This window comes from Chlorocebus sabaeus, chromosome 13 (genome assembly GCF_047675955.1).
Source record: "Chlorocebus sabaeus isolate Y175 chromosome 13, mChlSab1.0.hap1, whole genome shotgun sequence".
NCBI lineage: Eukaryota > Metazoa > Chordata > Mammalia > Primates > Cercopithecidae > Chlorocebus > Chlorocebus sabaeus.
The window spans coordinates 41,838,329-41,861,019 of record NC_132916.1 but is presented as its reverse complement, the minus strand read 5'-3'; positions in this window follow the sequence as shown (position 1 = coordinate 41,861,019).

Here is a 22,691-nt window from a genome sequence, read left to right as displayed (position 1 = left end):
TTCCTGTCCTCTTCTGAGCCCTCCAAACTGTTCCATCCTCATCTGTTACCCAGTTCCAAAGTCGCTTTCACATTTTTGGATATCTTTACAGCAGCACTCCACTCTCAGTGCCAATTTACTCTATTAGTCTGTTCTCACACTGCTAATAAAGACGTACCTGAGACTGGGTAATTTATAAAGGAAATAAATTTAATTGACTCAGGCCCCAAGCGCTCTTTAGGCAATAGGTAATAAATTCTGCCAGCACTGGATCCTTTCCTTCTAGGAAGAGGTTCCCTCTGGCCCAGGGTATATCTGGAAATGTCATCTGGGAGCTAGGGCCTAGAATGGAGCCTCATGACTCTACCTAGTGCTCTATTCTACTGTGGCTAAGCTGGTGTCCAAGTTGCAAGACAAAGTCCTCTTTGTTCTTCCCTCTCCTCTCCTCAAACAACAAAACAATTCTGCTGTTACGTACACACATAATAAGGATTTTTGTATCTTCTTGAAGAATTTACCTTATCATTATACAGTGCTTCTCTTTATTACTGACAAGTTTCCTTGCTCAGAAGTCTCCTCTGTCTGAAATTAATATAGCTACTCTTGTTTTCTTTGGTTAGTGTTAGCCTGGTATATCTTTATCCATCTTTTTACTTTTAATTTATGTATATTTACATTTAAAGTGGGGGTCTTATGGAAAGCATATCATTGGATCTTGTTTTTAGATTCACTTTGACAATCTCTGTTTGTTTTTTTTTTAACTGACCCAACTGAGGAACAAATTATCTGATTTTTAATTAGTATATTTAAACCATTCATGTTTAAAGTGATTACTGATATAGCTGAATTAATATTTACTGTGTTTGTTCCTTTTGTCTATTTGCTGTACTTGTTTTTTGTTTGTATTTGTGTCTTCCACCTTTTTTCTGTCTCATGGTTTAAATTGAGCCTTTTATATGATTCCATATACTCTCTTAGCATACCAGTCATACCTCTTTTTTTTTTTTTTAACTGCTTTTAATGGTTGTCCTAGAGTTTGCAATATATATTTATAAATAATCCAGGTCCACTTTCAAATAACACTATACTTCTTCATGGGTAGTACAAGTACCTTGTAATAAAATAATCCTAATTCCTTCTTCCTATTTCCTTTTATAATTCCTATCATTCATTTCACTTATACATATGCATATGTACACATATAATATCTATGCATACATAATCAAATATATATGCTCATATAATTGAATACATTGTTGAAGTTACCATTTTGAACACTGTTACCTGTTAGATCAATTAAGAATTAGAAAAATAAATTCGTTTATTCTTTATTTAGATCTGAGCTTCTAACCTATCTCACTTGCCTTCTGTCTGAAGAACTTCTTTTTAACATTTCTTGTAAAGCAAATCTGCTGACAACAAACACCCTCAATTTTTGTCTGTCTGAGAAAGTTTTTCTTCCTTCACTTTTGAAGCATAATTTTGCAGGGTACAGAGTTCTAGATTAGTGGGATTTTTCCTTTCAACACTAATATATTTCACTCTACTCTTTTCTTGTTTGCATAGTTTCTGAGAAGCTGGATGTAATTCTTATATTTGCTCCTTCATAGGTGTTTTTTCTCTCTGACTTCTTTCAAGACATTTTCCTTATCTTTGACTTTTTGAAGTTTGAATATGATATGCCTACGTTTAGTTTTGGGGGCATTTATCCTGCTTGGTATTCTATGAGCCTCCTGACCCTGTAGTTTGGTATCTGATATTACTTTGGGGGAAATTCTCAGTTGTTATTGCTTCAAATATTTTTTTTTTTCTTTTTCTCTTCTTCTTTTTTTGGAATCTCTATTTAACCTAGTTACACAATTTTTAGTTGTCCCAACAGTTCTTAGATATCCTGTTTATTTTCCTCCTCCATCTTTTCTGTGTTCACTTTTCTGTTTTGGAATCTCTAGTGGTATACCCTCAAGCTCAGAGATATTTTTCCTCAACCATGTGCGGTCTACTAATGAGCCCATCAAAGGCATTCTTCATTTCTGCTACAGTAATTTTGATCTCTAACATTTCTTTTTTATTCTTTCTTAGAGTTTCCATCTCTGCTTACATTGCCTATCTATTTTTGCATGCTGTCTACTTCATCCATGAGAGTCCTTATTGATATTAATCACAGTTGTTTTAAATTCCTGGTCTGATAATTTCAACATCTGTGCCATATCTGAGTCTGATTCTGAATTCATGCTCTTTTTCAAACTGTATTTTTTGCCTGTTAGTATGCCTTGCAATTTTTTATTGATAGCCAGACTTGATGTGCTGGGTAAAAGGAACTGCTGTATATATACTATTGGTGATGTGGTTGTAAGGTACCTGTTTTTGTAAAGTTTTATTGGGAAACAGCCACATCCATTCATTTATGAATACGGTGGTTTATGGCAGAGATGAGTAGTAACAACAGAGAACTCAAGGCCCACAAAGTTTAAAATATATATATATATTGGGTTGTACCCATAAAAAGTTTGCCAACACCTGATTTAGATTATAAAGTGTCTTCAGTAAAAGGAACTGTATTCTTATTGGCTTTAGAGGCTAAAAAGTGTTATATACATCTAATAATCCTAGAACTCCCAGATAATAAGAAACTATTAATATGTACTAGTTTTTTAGGGGGTGAAATCCCATTTTGACAAAAACTACTAGGTCACAAGCATTTTTATTTAACAATCCAATATCCTTAGGTAAATCACACTGGCTTGATAGTTTGGGTTTTTAAAAAAAAGTCTAAGTTCATTCCCTGGATTTATCTTCACATAAAGAAACTAGTCAGTATAAACTTCCTGAATTTTTGCACTGAGTTACTGATCAGATACATTTACTCCCATATAATGTTTTAAATTAGGAAAAATATAAAATTATAAACTCAACAGTTTAGAACTATATAAATTCTGAGGAACTTTTTATATCAACATTAATTGTGATCTGTAATGTATCATCTTAAATAGAATTTCCAAAATCTTTAGTTAACTTTAAGACCTGGAATAATATGAAATCAGGTTAGTTAATTGAGTAATTGATATAAGTTGCGTCAATAACTTCTAAGTAACATAGAATACTGAAACATTGGTCATATTCTTATATATACACATTGATATGTATATGTATATGTATATACATTTAGTGTGTGTATATATATATTCCACCAACCTAGAACTGTGTACCCTGCAAAATTATACTTCAAAAGTGAAGGAAAAAGAAACTTAGGCAGACAAAAATTGAGGGTGTTTGTTTTCAGTAGATTTGCCTTACAAGGAATATTAAAAGAAGTTATTCAGAGAGAAGGCAAATGAGATAGGTTAGAAACTCAGATCTAAATAAACATACATAAATACACACTAAATGTATATACACACACAAATATATATTACTGTATATATCTGTGTATTTATAGTATATGCTCTATATATAAAAGATTGACTAATTTGATTATCTGAAGGATTAAGGGAGGACACCACCCCTCATATTGTCTTATGCCCAATTTCTGCCCCCAAAGAAAGAAGTAAAAACTAAAAGGCAGAAATGAAATCCACAGGCAGACAGCCTGGCGCCTGTGCCCTGGGCCTGGTAGTTAAAGATCGACCCCTGACCTAACCGGTTATGTTATCTATAGATTCCAGACATTGTATGGAAAAGCATTGTAAAAATCCCTGTCCTGTTCTGTTCTGATCTGATTATGGGTGCATGCAGCCCCCAGTCACGTACCCTCTGCTTGCTCAATCGATCACGACCCTCTCACGCGCACCCCCTTAGAGTTGTGAGCCCTTAAAAGGGACAGGAATTGCTCACTTAGGGAGCTCGGCTCTTGAGACAGGAGTCTTGCCAATGCCCCCAGCCGAATAAATCCCTTCCTTCTTTAACTCGATGTCTAAGTAGTTTTGTCTGCGGCTCGTCCTGCTACAGGATAACTTTTTTTTTTTTTTTTGAGATGGAGTTTCTCTCTTGTCGCCCAGGCTGGAGTGCAGTGGTGTGATCTTGGCTCACTGCAACCTCCACCTCCCGGGTTCAAGCGATTCTCCTGCCTCAGCCTCCCAAGTAGCTGGGATTACAGACGCCTGCCACCATGCCAGACTAATTTTTTGTATTTTTAGTAGAGATGGGGTTACACCATGTTAAGCAGGCTGGTCTTAAACTCCTGACCTCAGGTAATCTGCCCGCTTTGGCCTCCCAAAGTGCTGGGATTACAGGTGTGAGCCACTGCACCTGGCCAGGATAATTTTTTCTATAAGATGAAAGACATCATAATGCAAATCAAAAGGAAAATATTTTGGGATAAAATGCTACTCATATATCTGACAAAATAGAGATAATATCCCTACTATAAAATAAACCTTACAAATTGATCTTTAGAAAAGACGAGAGCTCGATTGCTTAATAGGCAAAGTATATGAATAGGTAATTAACAGAAGAGGAGATGCAAATCCTAAAAAATACGTAAAAACCTGTTCAATCTTACTAGTGGTCAGGAAAGTCAAAAATGAATTAATGAGATACCATTATTTTCACCCATCGGATTGGCAGAAAGTAAAGACTGTACATAGATGCTGATGACTGCCCATAAACAGGGACCCACAACACTGCTGTTAGAGTTTGAGTGTGAGTCAACACAACATTTGGAGGAAGTAATCTTTGTACAATTATCTGGTGGGGTTAATTACAATTGAAAATGGGCTGAGCACGGTGGCTCACACTGAGGAAAGAGACAGACCCTCTCATACTGTTTTATACTCAGTACCTGTTTTAAGAAAAAACAAGGACATGAAACCAAAGACAGGCAGCCCGGCACCAGGCCCAAAACCTGGCCTGGGCCTGCCTGGCCTAAACCTAGTAGTTAAAAATCAACTCATAACTTAGAAACCGATGTTATTCATAGATTCCAGACATTGTATAGAAGAACATTGTGAAACTCCCTGCCCTGTTCTGTTTCTCTCAGTGCATGAAACCCCTGTCACGTATCCCCTAGATTGCTCAATCGATCACGACCCTTTCATATGAAATCTTTAGTGTTGTGAGCCCTTAAAAGGGACATAAATTGTGCACTTGGAGAGCTCGGATTTTAAGGCAGTAGCTTGATGATGCTCCCAGCTGAGTAAAGCCCTTCCTTCTACAACTCTGAGAGGTTTTGTCTGTGGCTCTTCCTGCTACATTTCTTGGTTTCCTGACTGGGAAGTGAGGTAACTGACAGATGACTGAGGCAGCCCCTTAGGCGGCTTAGGCCTGCCCTGTGGAGCATCCTGCAGGGGACTCCGGCCAACCTGAGTAACATGATCCAAAGAGCGCTCCTGGGTAGGCAATTGCCCTGGTGGAATGCCTCACCAGAGCAGCACGTAGCAGGCCCCCGTGGAGGATTAACACAGTGGCTGAACACCGGGAAGGAACTGGCACTTGGATTCCAGACATCTGAAACTTGGAAAGACTAGTCTTTGGAACTTGCCTCTCCATTTGAGTGGAAGCGTGGCCTGATCACCCACAGCATGCCTTTATCAGCACTTTGGTGTTGGTTTTGGTTTTGACTTGGTTGAAATTGCTTGACAGGACCAGTCTTGGGAACTTGCCCACTCCATTTGAGTGGAAGCGTGGCCTGATCACCCACGGTGTGCCTTTATCGGCACTTTGGTTTTGGTTTTGACTTGGTTTAAATTGCTTGACAGGACTGGTCTTAGTAACTTGCCTACTCCATTTGAGTGGAAGCGTGGCCTGATCACCCACGGTGTACCTGTACCGGCACCTTGGTTTTTGTTTTTGACTTGACTTGGATTGCTTGATACTTTGGTTTTGGTTTTGACCTGGCTTAGATTTCTGTATACTCGGATTTTGGTTTTGATTTTGGTTTGGTGTAAACTGCAGAAGTGTGTGTGCCCTTTTTACCTGTTTTGTGTTTTGTGGTGTGGGTGTGGTGTGAGCGTGGTGTTTTGTCTCAAAGAAGCATGGGTCAGGCACAAATAAGCCCACCCCACTAGGAACTATGTTAAAAAATTTCAAGAAAAGAAAAAAAGAGGGGAGGCAGAATTTATATAAAAAGATTATTGTATGGTAAATTCTTGTCCTGAAATAAATTAACTGGTTGTTAAAAAAAAAAAGTTTGTAATAAGTCAGAAAGTTAAGACATCTTGAAAAATTGTCTGCAAAAGTCATGAAAGAAAAAAGTTATAAAAAAATTATGCAAAAAATGTTGTATAATTTAAAAGTAATAAGGCCCCCTGAGTACTATTGAAAAAACAGTTTATGTGCAAAGTGTGTAAGACAATTAAAATATACCTTTGGTAAAAAGATTATAAGGAGGCATAAGAATGTGAATTTTTACCTACATTAAAAGGTTAAAAAAATTATTGTTTTAAAAGTTTAAGCAAGTTTTAAAACGTTAATTGTAAAGAAAATTATGTGTGTAAACATATTGCCAAAGTTAAAAAGGTATCATCCAGTTTTTCTGTGCACTAGACATTAAAGTAAAAATGCAACAGGTTTTTCTTAAAGCATCAACCTGCTCTTTAACAAAAATTATAAAAAGACTCTATAAAATTTTACCTTATGGTCAAACATAAAAAATTGGATAAATATGTCTATAAGGTTTTATTAAAATTAAGTTTAACATTAATAACATACTAATATAAAGGTAAAATTTAGCTTATCTGGTATAAAAATCATACAAGAAGCATTATTAAATATAAAATGGTGTTTAGCTTTCTTTGGTCTAAAAACTAATAAAGATAGGTCCTAAAGGAAACATTCATTTTACTAGAGGATCATAGAAGTTAAGGACTTAAAACAAACTTTAGTAATTAAGACAGCATACCAAGATGCAAATGCCTGGTTAAAATGGATCAAATGTTCCATCTGCATGTTAAACAAAAGCAATTGTTATGCTTGTGCACATGGCAGGCCAGAGGCCCTGATTGTCCCCCTTCTACTAAGGTGGTCCTCCAGTCAACCAGGCATGGGCTGCATGGTAGCTCTTTTCCAGGATTCTACAGCCTGGAATAATAAGTCATGCCAAGTTCTCTCTGCTATATCCCAAAGTCCCTGCAGATCAGCACCCCGAGGGCCTTCCAGCTTCCGTCTCCCAACACTAAGTTCACTTTGAGTCTCTCATGGCAGGGAGGAGACTTAGCATTCCTTGGAGACCTGAAGGGATGCAGTGAGCTTAAGAATTTTTAAGAGCTTATCAATCAGTCAGCCTTTGTTCATCCATGAGTGGATGTGTGGTGGTATTGTGGTGGACCTTTACTGGGCACTCTGCCAAATAACTAGAGTAGCACTTGTACTTTAGTCCATTTGGCTATCCCTTTCACCCTGGCATTTCATCAACCAGAGGAAAAAATAAATAAAAAATATAAACACATCATTGTAAAGCGAGAGAAGCCCCTTATAGGTCTTTCAACTCTCACATCTATTTAGATGCAACTGGAGCCGCGCAAGGAATACCAGATCAATTTAAAGCTTGAAATCAAATAGTTACAGGATTTAAGTTAATATTTTGGTAAATGACAGTCAATAAAAATGTAAATTAGATAAACTACATCTATTACAACCAACAGCAACGAGCTTTTCATGAGTTAAAAAGAAAAACTCATGTCAGCCCCAGCCCTGAGGCTACCTGACCTGACAAAACTCTTTACACTCTATGTATCAAAAAGAGAAAAAATGGCAGTGGGAGTTTTAACCCAGACTGTAGGGCCCTGGCCAAGGCCAGTGGCCTATCTCTCAAAACAACTGGACAGGGTTTCCAAAGACTGCCCCCATGTCCAAGGGCCCTGGCAGCAACGGCCCTGTTAGCATAAGAAGCAGATAAGCTAACTCTTAGGCAAAACCTAAACATGAAGTCCTCCCATGCTGTGGTGATTTTAATAAATACCAAAGGACACCATTAGCTAATAAATGCTAGACTAACTAAATACCAAAGCTTGCTCTGTGAAAATCCCCACGTAACCATTGAAGTTTTTAGTACCCTAAATCTGCCACCCTGCTCCTGGTATCAGAGAGCCCAGTTAAACATAACTGTATAAAAGTATTGGACTCAGTTTATTCTAGTGGGCCCAATCTCCAAGACCATCCTTAAACATCAGTAGACCGGGAGCTGTACATGGATGGGAGCAGCTTCGCCAACCCCTGCAAAGTGACTCTGAAGAAGACGACAAGCCCTGCTCCTTTCACACCTGGAAGCTGACTGGTCCACACACGGCTGAAGCATGAGGAAACTCACTGCAGGACTCATTTTCCTTAAAATTTGGACTTGTACAGTAAGGACTTCAACTGATCTTCCTCAGACTGAGGGCTGTTCCCAGTATATACATCAAGTCACTGAAGTAGGACAAAAGATTGCTATAATCCTATAATTTTATAGTTATTGTAAATGTAGCAGGACTCTAAAAGAAACTTGTTTGTATAATGCTATTCTATCCAAGGTATGTAGCCCAGGAAATAACCAACCTGATGCGTGTTATGACCCATTTTAAGCCTCCCATGATCACAGTTTTTAAAATAAAACTAAAGACTGGTCCTTTTCTAGGCAACACAAATAAAGTAATAGCTATGACAGAAGAAAGAGGAGTCTCCAAGCATATAACCCTAAAATTTAATGCTTTTGCCACTATCAATAGCAATCAGCATAGAATAAGATGCAGTTCTTTAAATTTAAAAAAAAAAAAAAAGGTTACACGGCAGGAAATAATTATATCTGCCCTGAATTAAGCTCATGTGCAAATGTGTGTAATTACTGGTCTTATGTTATCTAGACTACTTTAAAAAAGGATGAATAAAATCCTGTTTAGCTCCAAACAGGAGAAGGCAGCCCCTCCTGTATGAGTGGAAGCTGCAACCCCTTGAAATTAATAATTACAAATCCCTTAAACCCAAGGTAAAAAAAAAAAAAAAAAAAAAAAAAAAAGGAGAACACATATCTCTGGGCATCAATAGGAAAAGACTAGGTCCTACAGTAAATATCTTAGTAAAAGAGGAGGTTCGTAAACTCTCTCTGGAACCAGTATTTCAGACTTTCTATAGTAAACTAAATGTGCCAGCACCAGAGACTCCAGGAAAAACCAGAAATTTGTTTTTGCAATTAGCCGAGTATGTAGCCCAGTCTCTAAATGTCACTTCATGTTATGTTCATTAAAAAACTGTAATAAGAGATCAGTGACCACAAGAAACACAAGAATTAGTGCCTACAGACCCAGTTCCTGATGAATTCCTGGCCCCCCCCCCAAAAAAAAATCACCCTGATCATCTCTGGGTTCTAAAAGTCTCAATTATTAGACAATATTGCATAGCTAAAAAAATGAAAAAATTCACTCATTCTGTAAGATGACTTAGTTGTCTGGGGCAAAAACTGTATAATGGTACCACCAAAAAAAAAACCAGTTACATGGTGGAGTTCCAATTACACAGAAAGAGATCCATTCAGTAAATTTTCAAGGTTGCAGACTGTCTGGGCCCACCCAGAATTCCACCAGAACTGGATTGCCCCCCACCAGGTTGTACTGGATATGCAGACATATAGCCTACGCTAAGCTGCCTGACCAGTGGACACGTAGTTGTGTTATTGGCACTATTAAACCATTTTTCTTCCTACTGCCCATAAAAACAGGCAAACTCCTGGGCTTACCTGTCTATGCTTCCCACGGAAAATGAAGCATAGCCATAGGTAATTGGAAAGATGATAAATGACCTCCTAAAAATATTATACAATACTATAGGCCTGCCACTTAGACACAAGATGGCTCATGGGGATACCAGAGCCCCATTTACATGCTCAACCAAATCATATGGTTGCAAGCTGTTTTAAAAATCATCGCTAATAAAACCAGTCAAGCCTTGACTATTCTGGTCTGACAAAATACTCAAATAAAAAATGCTATCTATCAAAATAGACTGGCTCTCGACTACTTGCTAGCAACTGAAAAAGAGGTCTATAATAAATGTTACCTTACTAACTACTGTCTACACATAGATAATCAAAAGCAAGTAGTTAAAAACATAGTTAAAAATATGACAAAACCAACACATGTGCCTGTACAAGTGTAGCACAAATTCGACCCTGAAGCTGTATTTAAAAATTAGTTCCCAGCACTAGGAGGATTTAAAACTCTTATAATGAAAGTTATAATAGTAATAAGAACCTGCTTACTGCTCCCTTGTTTGCTACCTGTACTTCTTCAAATGATAAAAAGCTGCATTGCTACCTTAGTTCACCAAAATGCTTCAGCACAAGTGTACTATATAAATCACTATCAATCTATTGCACAAAAAGACATAAGTAGTAAAAATAAGAGTGAGAACTCCCATTAATCAAAAGTGAGAGTCTCAAAGGGGGGAAATGAGGAAAGAGAGAGATCCTCTCATATTGTTTTATACTCAGTACCTGTTTTAAGAAAAAACAAGGAAGTGAAACTAAAGACAGCCCGGCGCCAGGCCCAAAACCTGGCCTAAGCCTGCCTGGCCTAAACCTAATAGTTAAAAATCAACTCATAACTTAGAAACAGATGTTATTCATAGATTCTAGACATTGTATAGAAGAACATTGTCAAGCTCCCTGCCCTGTTCTGTTTCTCTCTATCAGTGCATGAAACCTCTGTCACGTATCCCCTAGATTGCTCAATTGATCACGATCCTTTCATATGAAATCTTTAGTGTTGTGAGCCCTTAAAAAGGATAGAAATTGTGCACTTGGAGAGCTCAGATTTTAAGGCAGTAGCTTGCCGATGCTCCCAGCTGAATAAAGCCCTTCTTTCTACAACTAGGTGTCTGAGAGGTTTTGTCTGTGGCTCGTCCTGCTACAACACCTGTAATCCCAGCACTTTGTGAGGCTGAGGTGGGAGGATCTCTTAAGGCCACAAGTTCAAGACCAGTCTAGGCAACAGAGCAAGCCCCCACTTCTACAAAAAAATAAAAATAAAAATAAATGGGCTGGGTATGGTGCTGAGAGTTTGTAATCCCAGCTACTTGGGAGACTGAATCAGAAGAATAGTTTAAACCCAGTGTCTCACATGTCCATGTGAAGAGACTACCAAACAGGCTTTGTGTGAGCAACAAGGCTGCTTATTTCACCTGGGTGCAGGTAGGCTTGAGTCCAAAAAGAGAGTCAGCAAAGGGTGGTGGGATTATCATTAGTTCTTATTGGTTTTGGGATAGGCTGTGGAGTTAGGAGCAATGTTTTGTGGGCAGGGGATGGATCTTACAAAGTACATTCTCAAGGGTAGGGAGAATTACGAAGAACCTTCTTAAGGGTGGGGGAGATTACAAAGTACATTGATCAGTTAGGGTGGGGCAGAAACAAATCACAATGGTGGAATGTCATCAGTTAAGGCTATTTTTACTTCTTTTGTGGATCTTCACTTGCTTCAGGCCATCTGGATGTATACGTGCAGGTCACAGGAGATATGATGGCTTAGCTTGGGCTCAGAGGCCTGACACCCAGGCGTTCAAGGCTGCAGTAAGCCAAGATCATGCCACTGCACTGTAGCCTGGGTGACAGAGCAAGATCCTGTCTCTTAAAAATGAGCAAACAAAAAAGAAACAAAAGAAAGCAAAACAAAACAAAAAAACATATCACCAACACAGGGATCTCAGTTTGGAATTTCATTACATTTCCAGGTGAATCATGAGCTACTTTTCATACAATACATGGAAATTTATTGCCCATTCAGACAATTTTCAGTGACACTGGGAATTGAGGGAAAAAAAAGTGGTTGATAAATTCTAAATAAGAAATTAGTACTATAGGCCTGAATAACAGTGATTTAATCCAGGTTGAGGGAGGTTGTGGCAGTTGTGGGGTTGTGTGGTGTGGAAGAGAATAGATGAGCAAAATGACTATATACTAAGTATTTTTCTAATATGGAGATTGATTGGGTTAAGAACACTCCCACTCTGAAGGCAATCATCAGTGACTTTTGAATGTTGAAAATAGGTATTAAATAAAATCCTTTATATTGGATTCTTAAAAAACATATTTTGTGGAAACCCATAGAGAATATTAAAACAATATCTTGCCTCAGAAAAAGATGGGGAAATCCATTACACCACCTCTGTCCTGTCAAAAACAGATGCCACCTAGAATAAAGGCAATCCTAGGACTGAGACTATGCTAGTAAGACCCCTGAATCAAACCATTAAGATAATCCATTTTTATTAACTGGGACAACACCAGTTCCATAAAGTTTATTCTCACAAACCTGTGCTTCGGGCACTTTTACCATTCCCTGGGGTTTCAGACTGATATGCCAGCAAGAATCCAATTTAATTCCCCATCAATTATGGTATGTGATGCAAAAACATTGAGTTTCTGGGTGACTTATAAAGACAGCAGTTATTTCATTTGTGTGCATATTTGGCTAAGCAAATTTAGCTAAGAGCAAAATATCATATTAACTAAATGATGAGTGGCATAACTGAGCCATGACGCATGACAAAGAGAGCTTTAGAAAATTATTATTCTGTAATCCCAGCACTTTGGGATGCAAAGGCAGGCGAATCACGAGGTCAAAAGTTCAAGACCAGCCGGGCCAACATGGTGAAACCGCATCTCTACTAAAAATACAAAAAATTAGCTGGGCATGGTGGCAAGTACCTGTAACACTAGCTAATTGGGAGGCTGAGTCTGGAGAATCACTTGAACCCAGGAGGTGGAGGTTGCAGTGAGCCGAAATCACACCACTGCACTCCAGCTTGGGCAATAGTGCAAGACTCCATTTCAAAAAAAAAAAAAAGTTATTATTGAGTTTCTTAGTGTTGGTGAAACTCATATAATCTACAGATAAAAATCATGAAAGAGCTAAATACCATCAGATCCTTCTAACCTCCTTTCCCCCATATGAATGGCTGTTTTATAATGAGAGCAGACTCTTCGGCTATAGCCTCAACACCAGAGCATTATTTGCTGAGGGGAGATAGTAAACACCTATAGAGAAAAAAACAATTCCTTCTAAGGAAGGAGAGTTTTCTGACCATCAGCCTTGAAGTTAACTTTCCCTTCTACAGCCAAGACATCCATGAACATCCTCTCTCTGAAGTAAGGGAGGAGACTCACAGGTGCAACTAAGCAGATTTGGAGAAGACTTTTGAGCCCCTTTGCAAAGGCATTAGCAGAAAGCCCTCATCAGAGGTAGATAAGTCTACAGCGTTTCCTGCTATTGTATATATTGCATAGCAGAAATTTAAAAACTGGCCAAAGAAACCCTTTAAAGTTGATAAATTTTGAACAATTCTGAGTAGATACTAAGAATGCTGTTTAGTGAAAATATCAGCTCTGATCAAAGCAGTAATTTCCAGTGAGACCATGTGTATGCCAGAAAAAAGCGCTAGCTCCTTTTCATTTATTTCAGCTCTTGCTTCTTAGGTTCCAAATTGGGATGACGTTCTCATCCACTAACCCAAGGCTGAATGGGAGATTAGTCCATCTAAGAACAAGCAAGCCCTTGTAGGGGCCAACTTAAAGGCTCCAACCAGAATTTGTATTACCAAGGGAGCAGCCCATAGACTGTATACGACCAGGCAATGGCTCAGTTCTGACTCTTTTCAGGGCTAAGCAACCGTAATTTGTAATGTTTAGGGTCCATGGAGAAAAGACAGGGGCCTTCAACATAGACGCATGCTGTCCACTGCATAACCCAGGGGGAAACCATTTACATGTGACCATGTGACTGGCATCTGGGATATTGAGCAATGTCTCCATTGGGAGAGAGGAGCAGATTTGCAAATTATGGGGAGCAGATAGAAAAATATCTTTTTTTGTATAGGTTTCACTCAAGAAAATTAACTCTAGGAGATATTGCTATAATACTTAATTTACAGATGAAGAAACAGAAACACTGAAAGGTATCAAGAAAAACTAGTCTTTGGAAGTTTATCTTCCCTTTACCTATCTACCCCCAAGTAGTCCCTTTTCTCAGTGCCCAAAATGACTCTCCCTTCTCCAACTCAAGTGACACTCAGCCTACACCTACCATCCAGGGCCTTGATACAACATCTCAGATTCTGTATTTCATTCTTCCTTCTATATATCACCTGCCCTGCATCCCAATCCTGGTCTCTAGCTGCTTTCCAAGATTGATAGGTAATTATTTAATTAGAAAAAATGATTCTACATAAGTATAAGTGGGTGATAATTAGGCTTTAAAAATTTTGCTTATCCTTTTCTACTTGGTCCTTCTCCCCACCTTTTTTTTTCTTTTCTAGTGAAGTGAATCATTGAATCAACTCAATGAAGAACAGATGGATGAATGGATAGATACAGATACATTCTATTATTAAGTAAATTGGGTCCCTCCAAAATCCATGTGTTGAAGCCCTAACCCCAATGTGACTGTACGTGGAGATGGGGCCTTTAGGAGAGTAAGTAAAGTTAAATAATGTTATAAGGGCGAGGCACTAACCTGGGTGTCCTTATAAGATAAAGAAGAGAAACCAAAATGCACTGTGTGCTCCCTCTTTTTCCCTGCATGCACAGATAAGAGACTGGGAGGAGAGGCCTCACCAGAAATCAACTCCTACGGCAACTTAATCTTGGAATTCCAACCTCCAGAACTGTAACAAAATTAATTTCTGTTGTTTAAGCACCCAGTCTATGGCATTTAGTTATGGCCACCAGAACAGATGACTGCAGATACTTTATTGGACATATGACTATTCTAGATACTGTTTGTGAGTAGAATGTACTGAGTGAATCTTATATTGCTGCAAATATTGTAGTCAAGAGTGCTGGATGGAAGTAAGAAAACTCAGGTACAATCAAGTTCTAGCTCTGCCTCTTCCTGTAGGTGTGAATATGACAGTTACTTCACCCCTATGAGCCTGAGCTCCTTTATCTGTAAAAGGCTAGATTCCTTCTCAAGGCCCTCACAACTTGGGAATGCTGATAATAAATATCCAAGCAATGTCAGTGGTTATAAATTATTACTCATCATGCATTATTAGTCTTCCTTAGAGAGAACTGTAGGTCTAGCACATACGAGTTGAAGTCCCACACAATAATAAGAAAAATCATGTAAGAGTTCCCTTATTTCTGTACTTCTGTTGCTTTATATTCTTGGGATACATGTCAGTGTGCCAAGGAGAAAGAAAAAACACAATACAATAGGGCTTTTCTGCAAGAGGGTCAATTTTTTTTTTTTTTTTTTTTTTTTTTTTGAGACGGAGTCTCCTCTCGCTTAGTCGCCCAGACTGGAGTGCAGTGGCGCGATCTCGGCTCACTGCAAGCTCCGCCTCCTGGTTTCACGCCATTCTCCTGCCTCAGCCTCCTGCGTAGCTGGGACTACAGGCGCCCGCCACCACGCCCAGCTAATTTTTTGTATTTATAGTAGAGACGGGGTTTCACCGTGGTCTGGATCTCCTGACCTCATGATCTGCCCGCCTCGGCCCCCCAAAGTGCTGGGATTACAGGCGTGAGCCACCGCGCCCGGCCAAGAGGGTCAATTTTATAAAGATTTTGAGAGAGGAAAATATAAAGTAAGTAATGCAAAATGTGAATAAAATGGTAAGTTAAAACATGACATTCTGAAAAAAGGTTTGGCTTCTGGTGGACATCTTTGCTCATCCACTCATTCTCTATTATTTACTTTCTTTCTCACTGGGATATTTTAACAGAAAAATGTTGTAAAGTGCTGCAACAAATAAATCTTGTAGGACCTAATTTGGATGGGGTTTCAGATTTATTTGCAAGTAGACTGTATTCACAAGTGGATTCACAGAACAAAATTATTCTTTGGCCATTCCCAAATAGGCAACTCTCAAAAGCGTACATTTAATCAAAAGAAAGGCAGGAGGGGGACTGTGGTCACCTCAGTGAGAACTGCATAGAACTCAGAGCACAACTCTTCAGGAAGGCCATTGTAGGGATATCTGTAGGATTGAAGGTGCCTGTTTACATTTCCCTTTCTGTTTTCATTTTGGTCTGGGTAAGACTATCAAACAAGACCTACTGTTCCTTAGCCTGGCAAACGTGTGACTCAAACTAAGCCAATTAATCTTTCCCTCTGAGGATATGAATGTTGAGAGGAGGGAGCTAACAATGATAATAGTCAGAGGCACTGCATTCTGCCAAGAGGAGAACCCTGAAGAAACTGAGGGTCTCTTCCATGACGTATTTCTGCCTGGGGCCCTGGAGCAGCTTTGATCCCTGTCCTTTCAACATCCTCATCTTTTCCTTTGACTCTGTGAGCTATCCCAAGTCCTTTCAATAACTTCTTTCATGCTTAAATCAGTTAGAGTCTGGTTTTATTGCTTGCAACCAAAAGCTTGTAGTGTATGCCAATAGCACCAGCATCATAAACAAAAATTATTTTTCTTATTTGATAAAATCAGCTACTCTATTTCCAGGAAGTTATCCATATGATGATTCTATTTAGCATTATGATTTGCCAAGTATGATGGTTAATATTAAACGTCAACTTGATTGGATTGAGGGATGCAAATTATCGTTCCTGGGTGTGTCTGTGAGGGTGTTGCCAAAGGAAATTAACATTTGAGTCAGTGGACTGGGAGAGGCAGACTTACCTTCAATCTGGGTGGGCACCATCTGGTGTACACCATCAGCTGCCAGCACAGCTAGAATAAAGCAGGCAGAGGAAAGCGGAAAGCGCAGACTTGCTGAGTCTTCCAGCCTTCATCTTTCTCCTGTGCTGGACACTTCCTGCCCTTGAACATCAGAACTCCAGGCTCTTCGGCTTTTACTCTTGGACTTACACTGGTGGTTTGCCAGGGGCTCTCAGGACTTCAGCCCCAGATCAAAGGCTGCACTGTCAGCTTCCCTACTTTTCAGGTTTTGGGGCTCAGACTGGCTTCCTTGCTCATCAGCTTGCAGACAGCCTATCATGGGACTTTACCTTGTGATCCTGTGAGTCAATTATCCTTAATAAACTCCTCTTTGTATATACATACATCCTATTAGTCCTGTCCCTTTAGAGAACCCTCACTAATACACCTAGGTTTCACTGTCAAGCACAAATTATTTTTTTCTCTTTTTTCATAATTTATTTTGATTTATTTATTTTTTATTATACTTTAAGTTCTGGGATACATGTGCAGAATATGCAGGTTACATAGGTATACATGTGCCATTGTGATTTGCTGCACCCATCAACCCATCACCTACATTAGATATTTCTCCAATACTATCCCTTCCCTTGCCCCCAACCCACTGACAGGCCCCAGTGTGTAATGTCCCCCTCCCTGTGTCCATGTGTTCTCATTGTTCAATTCCCACTTATGAGTGAGAACATGTGGTATTTGATTTTCTGTTCCTGTGTTAGTTTGCTGAGAATGATGGTTTCCAGCTTTATCCATGTCTCTGTGAAGAACATGAATTCATCTTTTACAGCTACATAGTATTCCATGGTGTACATATGCCATATTTTCTTTATCCAGTCTATCATTGATGGACATTTGGGTTGGTTCCAAGTCTTTGGTATTGTGAATAGTGCTGCAATAAATATATGTGTCCATGTGTCTTTACAGTAGAATGATTTATAATCCTTTGGGTATATACCCAGTAATGGGATTGCTGGGTCAAATGGTATTTCTGATTCTAGATCCTTGAGGAATTGCCACACTGTCTTCCACAAAGGTTGAACTAATTTACACTCCCAGCAATAGTGTAAAGTGTTCCTATTTCTCCACATCCTCTCCAGCATCTGTTGTCTCCTGACTTTTTAATGATCACCATTCTAACTGGCATGAGATCGTACCTCATAGTGGTTTTGATGAGCATTTCTCTAATGACCAGTGATGATCTTTTTTTTTCATATGATTGTTGGCCACATAAATGTCTTCTTCTGAGAAGTGTCTGTTCATATCGTTTGCCCACTTTTTGATGGGGTTCTTTTTTTCTTGTAATTTGTTTAAGTTCTTTGTAGATTCTGGATATTGGCCGTTTGTCAAATGGATAGATTGCAAAAATGTTCTCCCATTCTGTAGATTGCCTGTTCACTCTGATGAAGTTTATTTTGCTGTGCAGAAGCTCTTTAGTTTAATTAGACCCCATTTGTCAATTTTGGCTTTTGTTGCCATTGCTTTTAATGTTTTAGACATGAAGTTTTTGCCCATGCCTATGTTCTGAATGGTTTTGCCTACATTTTCTTCTAAGGTTTTTATGGTTTTAAGTCTTAAGTTTAAGTCTTTAATCCATCTTCAGTTAATTTTTATATAAGGTGTAAGGAAGGGGTCCAGTTTCAGTTTTCTATAAATGGCTAGCCAGTTTTCCCAACACCATTTATTAAATAGGGAATCCTTTCCCCATTGCTTGTTTTTGTCAGGTTTATCAAAGCTGAGATGATTGTAGATGTGTGGTGTTATTTCTGAGGCCTCTGTTCTGTTCCATTAGTCTATATATCTGTTTGGGGTACCAGTACCATGCTGTTTTGGTTACTGGAACCTTGTAGTATAGTTTGAAGTCAGGTAGCATGATGCCTCCAGCTTTGTTCTTTTTGCTTAGGATTGTCTTGGCTATATGGGCTCTTTTATAGTTCCATATGAAATTTAGTTTTTCTAATTCTGTGAAGAAAGTGAATGGTAGCCTGATGGGGATAGCATTGAATCTATAAATTACTTTGAGCAGTATGGCCATTTTCATGATATTCATTCTTCCTGTCCATGAGCATGGAATGTTTTTCCATTTGTTTGTGTCCTCTCTTATTTCCTTGAGCAGTGGTTTGTGGTGCTCCTTGAAGAGGTCCATCACATCCCTTGTAAGATGTATTCCTAGGTATTTTATTCTCTTTGTAGCAATTGTGAATGAGAGTTCACTCACGATTTGGTTCTCTGTTTGTCTATTATTAGTGTATAGGGATGCTTGTGATTTTTGCACATTGATTTTATATCCTGAGACTTTGCTGAAGTTTTTTTTTGTTTTGTTTTGTTTTGGTTTTTTTTAAATCAGTTTAAGGAGATTTTGGACTGAGATGATGGGGTTTTCTAAATATACAATCATGTCCTCTGCAAACAGAGACAATTTGACTTCCTCTCTTCCTGTTTGAATACCCTTCATTTCTTTCTCCTGCCTGCTTGCCCTGGCCAGAACTTCCAATACTGTGTTGAATAGGAGTGGTGAGAGAGGGCATCCTTGTCTTGTGCAGGTTTTCAAAGGGAATGCTTCCAGCTTTTGCCCATTCAGTATGATATTCCCTGTGGATTTGACATAAATAGCTCTTATTATTTTGAGGTACATTCCATCAATACTTAGTTTATTTAGAGTTTTTAGCATGAAGGGGTGTTGAATTTTATCGAAGGCCTTTTCTGCATCTATTGAGATAAACATGAGGTTTTTGTCATTGGTTCTGTTTATGTGATGGATTACATTTATTGATCTGCATATGTTGAACCAGTCTGGCATCCCAGGGATCAAGCTGACTTGATCGTGGTGGGTAAGCTTTTTGAAGTGCTGCTGGATTAGGTTTGCCAGTATTGTACTGAGGATTTTTGCATCGATGTTTATCAGGGATATTGGCCTGCAGTTTTCTTTTGTTGTGTCTCTGCCAGGTTATGGTATCAGGATGATGCTGGCCTTATAAAATAAGTTAGGGAGGAGTCCCTCTTTTTCTGTTGTTTGTAATAGTTTCAGAAGGAATGGTATCAGCTCCTCTTTGTACCTCTGGTAAAATTCGGCTATGAATCTGTCTGTTCCTGGGCTTTTTTGGTTGGTAAGTTATTAACTACTGCCTCAACTTCCAAACTTGTTATTGATCTATTCAGGCATTCACTTTCATCCTGGTTTAGACTTGGGAGGGTGTATGTGTCCAGAAATGTATCCATTTCTTCTAGATTTTCTAGAGTATTTGTGTAGAAGTATTTATATTTTCTGATAGTAGTTTGTATTTCTTTGGGATCAGTGGTGATATCCCCTTTATCATTTTTTATTGTGTCTATTTGATTCTTCTCTTTTCTTCTTTCTTAGTCTGGCTAGCGGTCTATTTTGTTAATCTTTTTGAAAAACCAGCCCCTGGATTCATTGATTTTTTTGAAGGGTTTTTTGTGTCTCTATCTCCTTCAGTTCTGCTCTGATCTTAGTTATTTCTTGTCTTCTGCTAGCTTTTGATTTTGTTTGCTCTTGCTTCTGTAGTTCTTTTAATTGTAGGGTGTCAATTTTAGATCTTTCCTGCTTTCTACTGTGAGCATTAGTGCTATAAATTTCCCTTTAAATACTTCTTTAGCTGTGTCCCAGAGATTCTGGTACATTGTGTCTTTATTCTCGTTGGTTTCAAAGAACTTATTTATTTCTGACCTCATTTCTTTATTTACCCAGTAGTTATTCCAGAGCAGGTTGTTCAATTTCCCTGTAGTTGTGTGGTTTTCTGTGAGTTTCTTAGTCCTGAGTTCTAATTTGCTTCCACTGTGATCTGAGAGACTGTTTGTTATGATTTCTGTTCATTTCCATTTGCTGAGGAATGTTTTACTTCCAATTATGTGGTCAATTTTAGAATAAGTGCGATGTGGTGCTGAGGAGAATGTATATTCTTATGATTTGGGGTGGAGAGTTCAGTAGATGTCTATTAGGTCTGCTTGGTCCAGAGCTGAGTTCAAGTCCTGAATATCCTTGTTAATTTTCTGTCCTATTGAGCAGTCCAATGTTGACACTGGGGTGCCAAAGTCTCCCATTATTATTGTGTAGGAGTCTAAGTCTCTTCATAGGTCTCTAAGAACTTGCACTATGAATCTGGATGCTCCTGTATTGGGTGCATTGATTCATTTACCATTATGTAATGCCCTTCTATGTCTTTTTTGATCTTTGTTGGTGTAAAGTCTGTTTTCTCAGAGACTGGCATTGCAACCTCTGCTTTTTTTTTTTTTTTTTTTTTTTTTTTGGTTTCCATTTGCTTGGTAAATATTCCTTCATCCCTTTATTTTGAGTCTATGTGTGTCTTTGCATGTGAGATGGATCTCTGGAATACAGCACCCTGATGGGTCTTCACTCTTTATCCAGTTTGCCAGTCTGTGCCTTTTAATTGGGGCATTTAGCCCATTTCTATTTGAGGATAATATTATTATATGTGAATTTGATCCTGACATTATGATGCTAGCTAATTATTTTACCCATTTTCGATTCAGTTTCTTCATAATGTTGACGGTCTTTACAATTTGGTATGTTTTTGCAGTGGGTGGTACCGATTGTTCCTTTCAATATTTAGTGGTTCCTTCAGGAGCTCTTGTAAGGCAGACCTGGTGGTGACTAAATCCCTCAGGATTTGCTTGTTTGTAAAGGATTTTATTTCTCCTTCACTTAGGAAGCTTAGTTTGGCTGGATATGACATTTTGGGTTGAAAATTCTTTTCTTTAAGAATGTTGAATATTGGTCCTCACCCTTTTCTGACTTGTAAGGTTTCTGCAGAGAGATCCACTCTAAGTCTGATGGGCTTCCCTTTGTAGGTAACCCTATTTTTATTTCTGGCTGCCCTTAACATTTTTTCCTTCATTTCAACCTTGGTGAATCTGATGATTCTGTGTCTTGGGGTTGATCTTCTCAAGGAGTATCTTTGTGATGTTCTCTGTACTTCCTGAATTTGAATGTTGACCTGTCTTGCTAGGTTTGGGAAGTTCTCCTGGATAATATCCTGAAGCATGTTTTCCAACTTGGTTTCATTCTCCCCATCACTTTCAGGTACACCAATCAATCGTAGGTTTGGGCTTTTCACATAGTCCCATATTTCTTGAAGATTTTGTTCATTCATTTTCATTCTATTTCTGTAATCTTGTCTTCATGCTTCATTTCATTAAGTTGATCTTCAATCTCTGATATCCTTTATTCCACTTGATCGATTTGGGTATTGATACTGTGTATGCTTCATGAGGTTCTCATGCTGTGTTTTTCAGCTCCATCAGGTCATTTGTGTTCTTCTCTAAGCTGGTTATTCTAGTTGGCAATTCCTCTAACCTTTTTTCAAGGTTCTTAGCTTCCTTGCGTTGGGTTAGAACATGCTCCTTTAGCTTGGAGGAGTTTGTTACTACTCACTTTCTGAGGCCTACTTCTGTCAATTCGTCAAAGTCATTCTCCGTCCAGTTTTGTTTCCTTGCTGGCAAGGAGTTGGAATACTTTGGAAGAAAAGAGGTGTTTTGGTTTTTGGAATTTTCAGCCTTTTGGTACTGGTTTTTCCTCATCTTCATGGATTTATCTACCTTTGTTTTTTTATGTTGTTGACATTCGGATGGGGTTTTTGTGTACCTCCTTTTTGTTGATGTTGATGCTATTCCTTTCCATTTGTTAGTTTTCCTTCTAACGGTCAGGCTCCTCTGCTGCAGGTCTGCTGGAGTTTGCTGGAAGTCCACTCCAGACCCTATTTGCCTGGGTATCACCAGTGGGGACTGTAGAACAGCAAAGATTGCTGCCTGTTCCTTCTTCTGGAAGCTTCATCCCAGAGGGGCACCTGCCAGATGCCAGCTGGAACTCTCCCTGCTGGGAGGTGTCTCCCAGTCAGGAGGCACAGGGGTCAGGGACCCACTTGGGGAGGCAATTTGTCCCTTAGCAGAACTCGAGCACTGTGCTGGGAGATTTGCTGCTCTCTTCAGAGATGGCAGGCACGAACGTTTTAGTCTGCTGAAGCTGCACCTATAGTCGTCTCTTCCCCCATGTGCTCTGTCCCAGTGAGATATGAATTTTATCTATAAGTCCCTGACTGGGGCTGCTGCCTTTCTTTCAGAGATCCCCTCCCCTGAGAGGAGGAATCTAGAGAGGCAGTCTGGCTACAGCA